We start from the raw sequence: 12,402 nt of genomic DNA on the forward strand, positions 1-12,402 counted from the left end.
GCCACTCTTTCTTGTCATTTGAGTTTTGGAAACATTCATTTATTAAAAAAAAAAAAACAAAACAAAACCCAAAAAACCAACAAACCAGACCTATCAATAACAACCTTTTCAAATTTAATGAAAATCAGAAACTCCTATGGATATTTAATGCTCTCTCTCAGAAGTTACCTCTTGGTAACTTGCTACAGTTTTAGGATGCCTATTTATTCTTCCTTGTCAGTAGGATATGTTCTCATTTTCACTAGACCCTAATAATTATCTTCATTTACATGAAGTTAAGACCAAAATTGACCAACTGTGTAACAAAATCTTTATTAACACCATGTCTCCATCAACTAACCATTCCACCTATAAGGCCCGGGTGAGTGCGTTTTATTTGAGGAAGAACAGCAGACGTAATTGAGGCTACTTCCTTCACTGATTCACCTTAGAAAAGGGGAAGATATTAAGAATTACCCTCATACCATTTAGTTCCCATCTCTCTCCCACCTACTGAGAGGCTGCATTAAGAAATGCAGAACTATGTTAAAAGTTGGGAAGTGCTGAGCAGAGCAGTTTGTGTGCATAGAGCTGTGTGATGGATGCAGACTGAACACCATGCATGATGTAGAGTTTGATGTATGTATGCAGAGCAGCTGTGTGGCCTGTGTGTGTCTGGCTTCAGACCCCCTCTGTGCTGCTTGCTTTTCAGGCTTGGGTCTTGTGGGCTTACATGCCGTAAGACTGCCCTACAATACCGTTTTTAATCACACAGCCATAAGCTTATTTTCCCACAAGAATCCTATTGCTAAGTAGGAAGGTTGTCCTTTGGGGAGCTTTTCTGAGAGGGGCTTGAAGAATTTGTTGTGTTTAGATTAGAAAAATGAATGTTAAGAGGAGATTTGATGTCTCAAAAGAAGAGTGAATGGCATGGATGTAGAATTGTTGTTTAAATGGAAGACAAGTGTGTGTAAAATGGACATTAATGAATTTAGAAGATTTGGAATTTTCAGAGCAATGAGGCCATGAGACATTTTCCTTTGCTGAGGGCAGGAAACCCACCCACTTTGAAGGCAGAGCCCGATGAGTTTGTAAAAGTGCCTATATGATGTAGTTTCCTGAGACAGTAGGAGTCTGAGCTCCAGAAGCTTTCCAGTTCTTTGTTTCTTTTATTTCTTATTCCATATTCTTACACCTGCTTAGTCCCTGTATACTTTATTGTACAGTTTACTGCATAACATTATCCTTTATTGAATAAAAAAAAAAATTTCCTTTAGAGCATTTCAGGAGTGCTATAATCTTACTGACTGTTAATGACTTTACCCTTGTCACCACTATGAAGTGGTTGGCACTATTTTGTCTTGTGTGCAGGAAATTAAAAACATCAACACTTCTGGTTACCTATACGAAGAAGTTTAAGATCTTAATTTCCCAAGTGGTAAATACCATATCAAAGACCTTCATTTCCAGGGTGGTAAATGCTTTATGCTACTTTGCATGTACAGAAAGTCCACCTCCCACTGACTTCAGATGCACCTACTCACATTCAGCATCTTAGCAGCTCACATCACAAATTACTCAATTGGGGTGTGGGAGCAAAATAAGGAATATATATAATGCAAATTCCTCACACTTACACGTGAACTTTACAACAGAGCTAGAAGACAGTTTTCTAGAGCCTCTGTTATTTGCTATAAGACTCTTCTTGCTTTTTCCCAGCAGAACCAGCCCCCTCCATCAAGTGCTTTCTGTCTCTACAGCAAAGGAGGTTGAGAGGGCACAGGCAGGAGTTTCCTTCCTACCATCTGTACAACAGGTACACGATAGGTCAAAGTGGCGTCTCACAAAGCAAACATATAGCACTGTGAATGAAGGTAAACACACAAATAACTCCCAAAAGCAGAGTTCTGTCATGGGATTTACCCAGACTGCCACTGAACAACAGTATGAGTGAGCTCTTTGGATATGCAGCATACTCCTGAACTATCTGAAATAGTCCTGACGTGGATAGCAGTAGAAAAACTTACTCATTTTGTGTCCTGCCTTGAGTGGGATGGAGATTCTTTACAACTAGTCTCGTGTCTGTTCACTTAACAGAAAGAGAACATATTTCATGCTTATTGAGGCTCTATTAAGGGCCTTAATTTATTAAGGTGGTTAAGGACTTTTCTCTTTTCCTCCCATACTAGTTCCTGTAATATTTTCCTTATTATCAGCCCCCTGATTTACACTGCTATCCTATCTCATCCCTTTCTGATTCCTGCCTTCTGCTCAGCTCCTGCCTGTACACTTCTTCTCCTGCTGTCATTCTTTCTGTATCTCTACCCTCTGGCCTTCTTTTGTTGTTCCAACTTCTACTAAAACTTCTGGGCAGAGAAGAAGACTTGCTTAGGAGGCCTAGACATTTAGCAGTCTTATCTGAGTGCTGGAGTCTTAAGGAAATTCTGCGGGCAAATTTTAAGATGTCAGCTGAGGAAATTAAAATTGAGTTTTCTCATTGTGTTTTCCATATTTGGTTAGTTTTCCATGAAACCAGCATAACACTTAACTTCCATCTGGCCAGCTTCTTGAAGAGTTTAAAGGCTCCATTTTGATGGTTGAAGGTGTTGGAATTCTTGGATAAAATTGTAATAAAGTGTGTCATCCTGGACAAAACTGGAATTCCCCCTGATTTTTGCTGTGAGAAACAGCTAAACTGTTCTAGCTAAAACATGAAAAACATTCTAAGTGTGTTCATACAGACTGATCTGTATTTAAGCATTTGGAAAGGAATTAAACCAGTGGTCTTCTAGATAAAAATTAGATTTACTTAAATTTGTTTATCTTGCACTTGGTTGGGGGACTTAGGAATGAGAGGATAAGATCTTTTGTTACCCTTGTGTTTTATGTTCATATCTTAAAGGTGCTAGAGGATGGCATGAGTACTCTTACATTAAAAATAGAAAGTCACCCATGTAAGAGGCCAAAGCATCATCAGAGTCCAGTAAAGTGACAAATCAATGTGAATCAGTGGGATCAAGGTCTTTAAATGTTAACCTGATTCCATATTGTGTCAGTATTGTGCTGTGAGGAAGCCACGGGACTTCTTAAATTTTTGAAAATACTTGCATGGCTTGTTCATTACTGGTATAAACTAATTGCTCCAAGCCTCTGAAGATGCTGATGAATGTGTAGCAAATGGTGGGTGCTGTTTTATGCAAATAGTTTTCTTCTGCTAGGAGAAGAGGGATCAAAGAATACTTGGGTTAGGAAGGTGACTGGCAGCATGGGAGGATGGTACTGAACCTTAGTTTTGGTGCTGAATGCCATTTGTCTGGTTTAACTGGCTTCAGGATAAGTGTATCTTTATGCTGGGAGTAGTTTGGTTGTTGCTTCTAAAGGATGGTATTGATTAATATTGATATCTGCTGCAAGATAAATGCTATTGTAGTCTGATGTGCTGAGGCAGCTACTGATCATGGTTGATAGTAGTGACTCAACCTTTGTCTGACACTCTTTCTTCCCTCCTACCATTGCAGTAATTGATATTAGATTCCACTCCTCTTTTGGGAGGTGCAGTATATATAACCTTATTGAACATGACAGGTTTCTCTGCATCCTTTCCTTCTGTGGCATGTGGTACTGAAGAGTGGAATAGGGTCTGGGGAACCAAGTTGAACCTATGTTATCTGGGTGAGCCATCTCCCTACCTCAGAGAGCTTTCCTTTCCTCCTGATGGCCTGTGAGGGAAGGAGGGAGGATGCTGACTAAACAGAACCATTCCCTTTTTTGTGCTGTTGGCATTAAAATGCAGGTTTGTCTGTTTTGGTCCTAAGCATGTCCAGTGAATCTCCTGTAAAGTAGATCCAAAGCCCTGGGACCTCACTGCCAAGAGACACGTGTGATGGAGTCCCATATGGGATTCCTCTCCAGTAATACCCTGCACTGGTCTAGCTTTTTCAAATTTCCCTCAGGCTTCTCTTTTATTTTCACTGGCTCTGTCTTACAAGTGGGAGGACAGGAGCCAGCTGGAGTTCACAGTATCCCTTAAAGTTGAGGTGTGTGGGTTTTTTTATGGAAATGAAGCAAATAGCCTTTTAATGGCTTTTGTTCAGTTCCATGCAACTTGCTCTGCTAAAGGTTGATAAAAGGTCCCCTTTTGCATAAACAAACAGGACTGGAAAAAGTCACTCAGATTGTCAAGTAAATTTTATCTTCCTATCAGGAGGCAACAGGAGGGCCCCTAGAATTAAGAAAAATGTGGCTGATGTCCTCTTAATGGTGATTTGATTATTCTTTCATTACAAGTAACTAGTTCCCTTTTCTAATTATATATCTTGCTTTTATCTAAGAAAAATTACCCAATTTATGGGAGTGGACCATTAAAATTGCTCATCCATTAACAGTGTATTGTAGTGATATGAGATTACTGGTTTCAAAAAATGTCTGTGTTGCAATAGATTTGTATAGATTTTTGGTTCTTATGCCGTTTTGCCAATGGTCATGACAAATGAGAAAGCAGGTAGTGAGAGTGGATGTGTAAGGCAAAAACAATATGGAGAGGTCAGAGAGCCCAAACACTGCACACGTTCAGTGTGCCTTTTAGGGAGTGACAAGTATTGGAAGGGAAAGGGGCACTAGGGAATAAGACCAAAATACATAAAGATGCACTGGTACTTGGAAAGGCTTCAGGTTTAATAAAGGTTTAGCAAATTCAGGGAGAGCTCTGTTATGTGTTTGACCTCTGCACTTCTTGGTTTTTATCTCTCTCTTCTTCTCCTTCCCCTGCAACTGCCATATGAGCATGTTATTCAAATGGGAGAAGAGACATCAGTCAACCAAGTAACACAGTGGGGACAGGAGAGGGGGCATTGGAGGTGTAGTTGGGAGCATGATGTGAGAAAGCCTTGGGTCCTGCAAGGCAGGTCACTGCAAGCAGGTCACTGCAGGCCACTCTTGTTAGTTTTGTGATGGGCTAGGGATGCCAGGAGGCAAAGTTGGTGCAGAGAGGTAATATCTCTTACGGTATCAATTAACAGTTGGAAAAATAGACAAGCATTTGATCTGAAAGTACTAATGTAGTTTCTCTGTATAATCTAAATGTACTTTTCTGTTCTGTGTCATATAACACTAAGACATGTATATCTGAAGGTCAAGTGTTCATCTATACAGGTGAACTGACTGGTAAAGGAACTGTGAATAGTTATACCTGTAAACTATAAGTAAACTGGGTTAATTCCTTATGTTTCCTTATGGAAACTCCATTCTATAAAGAAAGCCACTTTTATTCTGAAATACAGTGCCTGCTAGGGGAGCAATAACAACAAACTATGATTATTAGATTATTCCCACTGTAGAGCAGCCATAAGAATAAGGTAAGGGAAGGGAGAGGACAAAGAAGATAGAGATGGAAAGAAAAAAGGCAGTCAAGTGGTTAACTAGGGATATCTGTGGGAAGATGTGATATAACTATCCTTTCTCATCTGAATTTTACAGACTAAAATTAATTATGTAGTAGCCCTCAAAAATTTGTTCAAAGGTGAGATATTTAGGTTTTGAAGAGTTCATGCTCTTCCATCAGCTCAACATAGCAATAGGATGTGTATGTATTGAATTTTTCCATACAATTTCTAATGACAAGGTTCTTGGTTATGAGTTTAATTAGGACTCAGTACTGTCTTTCATGTACAAAGATCAGAAGTCTGAGGACTATGGAAAATGCATGTTAAATGTCTCACTACTTATGATTATATATCGGGTACACCATTAATAGCGATTTATATATAGAATAAAATAATTCTTCAGCAGAAGAAGGGCACAGCATATGCATATATATACATATTTTAGCTGAAATGCCCTTTCACAGGCCAAGAACAGGGCACTATACATACATCTTCAGTAAGTGAATTAATTTTGGCAGTTAACATACTGCATCTTTGTTTTACTGAAATATTTTATCATTGTTGTAGTTGTCTGCCATCATTATAGGCAAGCTGCTTAATGATGACCTGTGCTAATGGAAATTGTATTACTTAATTACTTGCATTATTGTTATAGGAAGTTTCAGATACACGGGATGAGTGTCCATGGAGCTACAAGCAAGGAAAAAAGCTTCAGACTAGGGAAAGATGTATCTAAGTGTGGGGTTGCCTCCTGAGTTGGTAGGTTGAGCTTACCCATGTGAAGTTTTGCCTTCTGGAGAAACCAAATGAGAGAGGCAACCTCCCTTTCCCTCTTTTTATGTCTACTGCTAATGAGAGGGCAGAGCTTTCTGTTGGGGTGAAGAGCTGTGCTTACAACATACAGCCCCAAAAGAGCACGGTAACATGCTGACGTTTTCTGTCTTGGCAGATAAAGCCATTTCTGCAGCAGGAGATAAACTTCTGAATAGGGAGATTCAGATGTGATCCTGATCCGTGGATGACTACATGAGGACTTTAGTCTGAAGGTGCTAGATGTTCACAGTGTTAAACATTGGTGCTGGGAGGAGTTTTCAGATCTAATTGCCATGTATTTGAACACTGGAGACTTCCAAATAGAACACACAGAAAAGCTGTAAGTAAAGCCCAGTATTTATTTAATTCTGCTTCTTTATGGGGTTCCTCAAATTATTCTTGTTTGTGTAACCTTCTGTAAAGTGTGTTTGAAAGTTTAGATGTTACCTAGTTAGCATTGCTCCCCTTCTTAAGAACAGGCAATTCTATGAATTTGCCTTATTTATGTAACTTTAAATACAATGTTTCCATACATCTTTACCTGTGCTTAAAAGCTACGCATGGACCATTAAAATAATAAGATAATTAAGGAGAAAGTTTTAGCATAAAATGTTATATAAAATATATAAAATATTTCATAGGGATTTTTTTGTTTCACAGATTACCACTTTCTTAGCTCTTTCATTCAACTGTTTGTGTGGAGGGATGGTATCTTAATTTCCTGGGCGTGATATTGGAGGAGTACTGGTTGACCATCTTGCTTTATTGTACCCATGCTACTGTCATCACAGCTAAGTAGGAAACAAATGTCCTGCTCTGTCAAAATCTTCAGGAATTCTTACCCTGAAGAAGAAGGCTGCAAAACTTTTCTCATGGCAAAAAAAACCCCATGCTTCTACAGTACTAATGAAAGCACCTCCATGCCATGGGCAGGGATATCTTTCACTAGACCTGGTTGTTTAAAGCCCCATCCAACTTGGCCTTGAACACTTCCATGGATGGGGCATCCAGAACTGTGGGCAATACATACCAATGCTTCAACACCCTCATCATAAAAAATGTCTTCCTTATGTCTGATCTAAATCTGCTCTCAGTTTAAAACCATTGTCTTTTGTTCTGTAGCTCAAGCCCTGGTAAAAAGTCCTTCTCCATCTTTCTTATAAGTCCCCTGTATATATTGAAAGGCTGCAATAATGTCTCTCTTACAGATAAAAAGAAGGGTGTATCCTGGAAATGTTGGATTTGTTTTCCAAGACTTTGTTAGAATGCTCCACAGAAAGACAGGCATGGATTTCTCTCCAGTAGACGTAGTTCCACGTTACTGGATTTTTGAGCATACTAGCCCCAGCATCTCTAAGTAGCCTGTAAAAAACTCTTCCAGGGAATGATTCTTCCCATTTCACTGAGACTGTGGAAGTGTCTGTTTCCAGATCCTTAAGCAACTAAATAAAATGAAATAGGTTGAACATAAGCCAAAGTCTACAAATATGAGAACAATTTGATGAATATTCATAACGGCTGAAGATTACCCCTAATGGACTAATATAAACATTATATATTAATTATGAACAGGTTATGTTCACTCAGAAGGCACATAAATGGTCATCAGGCCTGTATGAAGGGCTCAATTTCATACTGTTTAAAGTGGTATTTATTAGGGGACTGAATTTTCTACATTTCCCCCTTTTATGTCATACTCATATACTTTCATTCAAAGTCATACATTCTTTTCAGGTGGAGAGGAATATTCCATATTGCTGATGCAATTAATTTATTGTTACTCTTGGCACACAGCCGTTTAATTGGTTTGAAGGAACAGTAGTTGCAGGGCCTGATAAGTAGGATGATTGTCATCAAGAGTCATTTAGTGTTTGCTTTCAAAGAGCACAAGCTCCCTTTTATTCACTTTAAAAGGATAAGGCCTGATTTTTGTCTGGTATAAATCAGAGAAAAATGCTGCCTGTTTTGAATGTGTGTCTTTTGTATTTAATTAATTGCTTGAAGATTTTTATTGTAAGCCCATTGTAGGATTTGTACAATCTCATTTAGTCCATCCTTACTTTCGAAATTCTTCAGTTATACCTCTGTGGACACTGTATGTTTCTCATAGATCTCTGTGATGGGAGGCTTGGTATTGGACACTGCTTGCAAGGTGAGACTGTATTGATTTAGACAGTGATTTAATGCTTTCAGGACTTTCTCAGTACAATTCTTCCTGATATTTTGTCAGCTTTATAAAATGACACTGAACATTGTGCAAATGTTCTTATTTTGCTGACCATATCAATACTTAAATAATTTCTTCCTAGGCTGTTCTTGATAACATGGCATTTCCTCTGTTTTGTGTTGTCCATTCAACCAGCATTTGTTAGGTCTCTACAGAGGTTTTTCACAACCTTATCTCAACCTTCTATTCTCAACGGTCAAATAACATTGTATCACTTGTAAATTTGCTCAGTTCACACTCTTTTCCAGGTCATTAGTCAAGACATTGAGCCTGCATCTTTAGGCACTGTGCAGTTTATCTTTGGCCTGAGTGAAAAGTAAAACCTGTATTCCCACCTTTTTGCTTGCATCAGTGACAGTGGCAGAAATTGATGCATCTGAGAAGGTGGCCAAACAAATCTTATCCCTGTAGACTTTAGCATTGTTTGAAGTTTGCACCAGTTTGGATAAATAAAAAATGTTGTGAGCACCTGTGGTGGCATCAGAATCTTAGTGGTTCTAAGAAACCTGTAGGAGTTGAAGGAGTGGAGCCCACAGATGAGTGTTTCCTACACTCAGAGCCCAGCACTTGTTATCTGGGGTCAAACCACCCTAGACTGTCCTTGGCTGGCAGCTGACCCCATGGGTAGCAGTGAAGAGTAGGCAGAGGAAATGGGTGTGTTGGGCCCTCTGCCAGGTGCTTAACCCTGGCTGGAGCGCTGGAGACTGTGCACCGCAGACTCCATTGCACTGGGGTCGGTGAAAGGCACTCTGTATGTTTTTTCCTCTTCCTTCCATCAGCCTTTCTAGTCCTTACTGGAGAGATGTATTTCTGTACGTAGCTTGTCAGTCAACATGCGGGAGGTAGTGCGGATGTCCACAATCCCTGGAAACTGCTTTCTTTGCTATGTTATATTCCCAAAGCTTCAACATAGGAATACTAAGTCCTGGCATCTTTTACATTCCCAAATGATTGCCTGGCTCCAACTCAGCCATGGGCTTTCCACTCTTCTCGTGTTGCTGAATTATTGATGCTGCTTCATTGCAAAAGAGCCCCTTAATGCCCATGTTGAAGTACAAGAGCCGGATGTGAGACATTCCCTTCTGCAGTTCATCTCATCCCTCAGACACACATAGGCAACTCCTGGAGGGAATAGGTTGGGGTGAGGGAGGAGAGAATGTGTGAGCAGATGGGGGAAAATGGGATCAAATATCAAAACACCAGGATAGGAGTTCCAGCTGAGAGATTGGAACAAAAATAAGTGTTTCATTAGTTGGAAGGAGATGGCTATATCTAGTCCAGTTTGGCAAGGAAGATCCACGTTAGTTTTCCACATTTTACTAAGGCAGCTTCTAAGGGTGTTCCTGCAGGCCTGTCTCCCCTCTCAGGTTTGCCTTTAATTGTGAACAGCAGAAGTATGCTGAGGGAAGGCAGTGCAGGGGATGTTGGAAGGCTCTGTGCTTGTTCACTGAAGCATGAGAACAAATTCTGTGCACATTTCAAGGCAGGAGCATGTCTGGTTGCCTGCATCTGCCTCAAATCCTGTAATCCTACCTTACAATTCACTCATGCTGCCTGTGCAAGTGCAGCCTAAACCTCCTAAATGCTAGCCCCTTTGTATCTCCCTCCTTCCCTCCACCAAAACAGCCTCCCTACCTCTTGAGCCTGAATTTGTCTTTGTTCAACACAAAAACCAGTTCCTTAGAATATCCCAGCAAGATCTCAATAGGACTTTTGGTACTAGCGCATTGACTTTTTTACTGGTGAAAATAACTCATACCTCTTGGCATAAAACTTGGGTTTTTCAGCCCTGTGTCACATTAGCAGGGATGATTGTGCTTATGTAAGGTGTACATTTCTTATGTAAGAAATATAAGGTGCTCCTAGTTTGCTGCTAAATTGCGGGCTTCTAAGTGTATAGCAGAAATTCTGGTGTTAATCCCTAAATACATGACTTTATATTCCATGATCTTCAGTTTTAATCTGTTTTACTCTTAACCTACCTGTGCAATACTCTGATCTTCCTCTACACTGACACAGTCTTTGAATCTTGTGATATGCTCGTTTCATTAGCATGTTTTCATTTTCTTGCGCCAAGGTTGTTAATGAAAGTTTTAAATAAGATCAGTTCCAAGGTCCCAAGCTTGAAGAAGCCGTAATTGGATGTGCAGGGTACCTTTTGTAGATAAGCAATGGACACAGCACAGATCCTCATGGGAGCAAATCAGCCTAATCCTGATGTCTTCTGTTGAGTTATTCTGCTTATTCAGAGGATGCTGCTTCATTTCAGTCTCTTGTTCTGCACACAGATAGCAAAACAGTCCCTTGTCCTACGGCCTGGGTAGCTTTATAAGGACTATGAAATATGATTTGGATGAAGCATGATTGAATGGACAGCACTGATGCTGAGGTGGAAGTAGGACAGAAATACTTTTGCAGCAATTTTTTAAGGGAAAAACAAACAAGAGGGTATTGTGCAGGTGTGAGAAGAGGTAGAGGATACACAAGCCAAATGCCCTGAATAGACAGATAAGGAACCTCACAGAAATGCTGTTCGTTCTTGGGGCCATGAAGTCAGAAATGCACTGTGCTCCTGGCGTGGCTCAAACAGCCACTTGTGAACTACAGATATGTCTTTATATAAACCACCAGTGAAGCATATTGCATATCTATGCATACATAAATATGCAGTAAACCTTTTACCTTATTTCCTGTGCAGAATTAACTGCACTTTCAGTGGAAAGATATTTTCAGTGGGTTTTTTTAAAATTAAATAGCCAGGAACACATAGAGGTAAACACTAAGCAAAACCACATTACTAAGCATCTGAAAAGCAGTTAGGAGTATTACAGACCACAGGCTTCAGGAGAGTTTGCCCCTCCATGATCCCTGAAAGCTGTTGTGCTGTAGGGTATCAGCCCTTTCCCTGCACTTTTCTGTCTCTCTTCTCTTTATTACACTGATGATCTGGGGAAACACAAAGGAGAAAACCAATAAATTACTTTCCAATTTACAGACATTAACCCAGTGCAGATGTCCTTTAGCCTTTTCCTCAGGTTTAGGTCTTCTTTCTCACAGATTCTTTCCAGACCTAAACAAATCTGAAGTTACAAGGATTTAATCTTTCCAAATTTTTCCTTGTCCCCTGGGCCTGTTGGCTAAAAGCAGTTCTTTTCTGGTAACTCAAGGAGAAATTTATTAAACATGGCATGGATTCCTAGATATCCAGGAAAGGAGCAGGAGGGTAGAAGGCTATTAATTAGAGAGAGACTTCAGGGGTTGTGTGTGTCTCCATTAAGACAGTTGATGGCTGCTTTTGGTATGGGGTAGCAAAGTGCATGAGAGGCAAATTAGTAAGTGGGCATGTTTAGGGCTGCCCTCAATTTGAAGGATGTCACTGTTAAACTTGTTGCAAGCAGGCAAAACTGGATTTTTTAAAATGAGGATAAGGACAGAGAAGGAAAAATACATCCTATTCCCCCAGAACACTGGGCCCAGTCTAGACACAAGCACACTCCCTCCCAGTTTGAGCACCACCAGTGAGCTGTGTCGATGCACAGTCTTCCTGCTAAGGGACAGCACTACTTTTGGTATAAGTTCATTTAATTCCAGCAGGTCAGCATGAAGTACACTGCAAAACCATAGGAAAGCTGCAGAGAATTCCCTATAGCAACTCTCAAAATTGCTTTCCTTTAGCAAGTGTCTGCATAGCATGACCTCAGTGATTTCCCTCATAATAATGATTTATGCTGGCTCAAAACTGAGGGCACCAATTAAACTGTAAGCCAGCAACACATCTTTAGAAGTTTTCTGCCCCTGTGTACAGTAAGCACTTCTAGAATAAAAGCACTTTACCTTCCAACTGATGTGGTTTTCCTTTAGCTGTGAATTTTTTTGACTGATGTAATAATGCCTTATCACCTGGGCAGTCAGCTCAGTGGAGGAGGAGGCAACAAGCTTCATCAGCAATCTGGACAAGGGGACTGAGTGCACCCTCAGACAGTTCAAAGATGACACCTGGTT

The sequence above is a fragment of the Corvus cornix genome, chromosome 3, assembly GCF_000738735.6.
Source record: "Corvus cornix cornix isolate S_Up_H32 chromosome 3, ASM73873v5, whole genome shotgun sequence".
Lineage (NCBI taxonomy): Eukaryota > Metazoa > Chordata > Aves > Passeriformes > Corvidae > Corvus > Corvus cornix.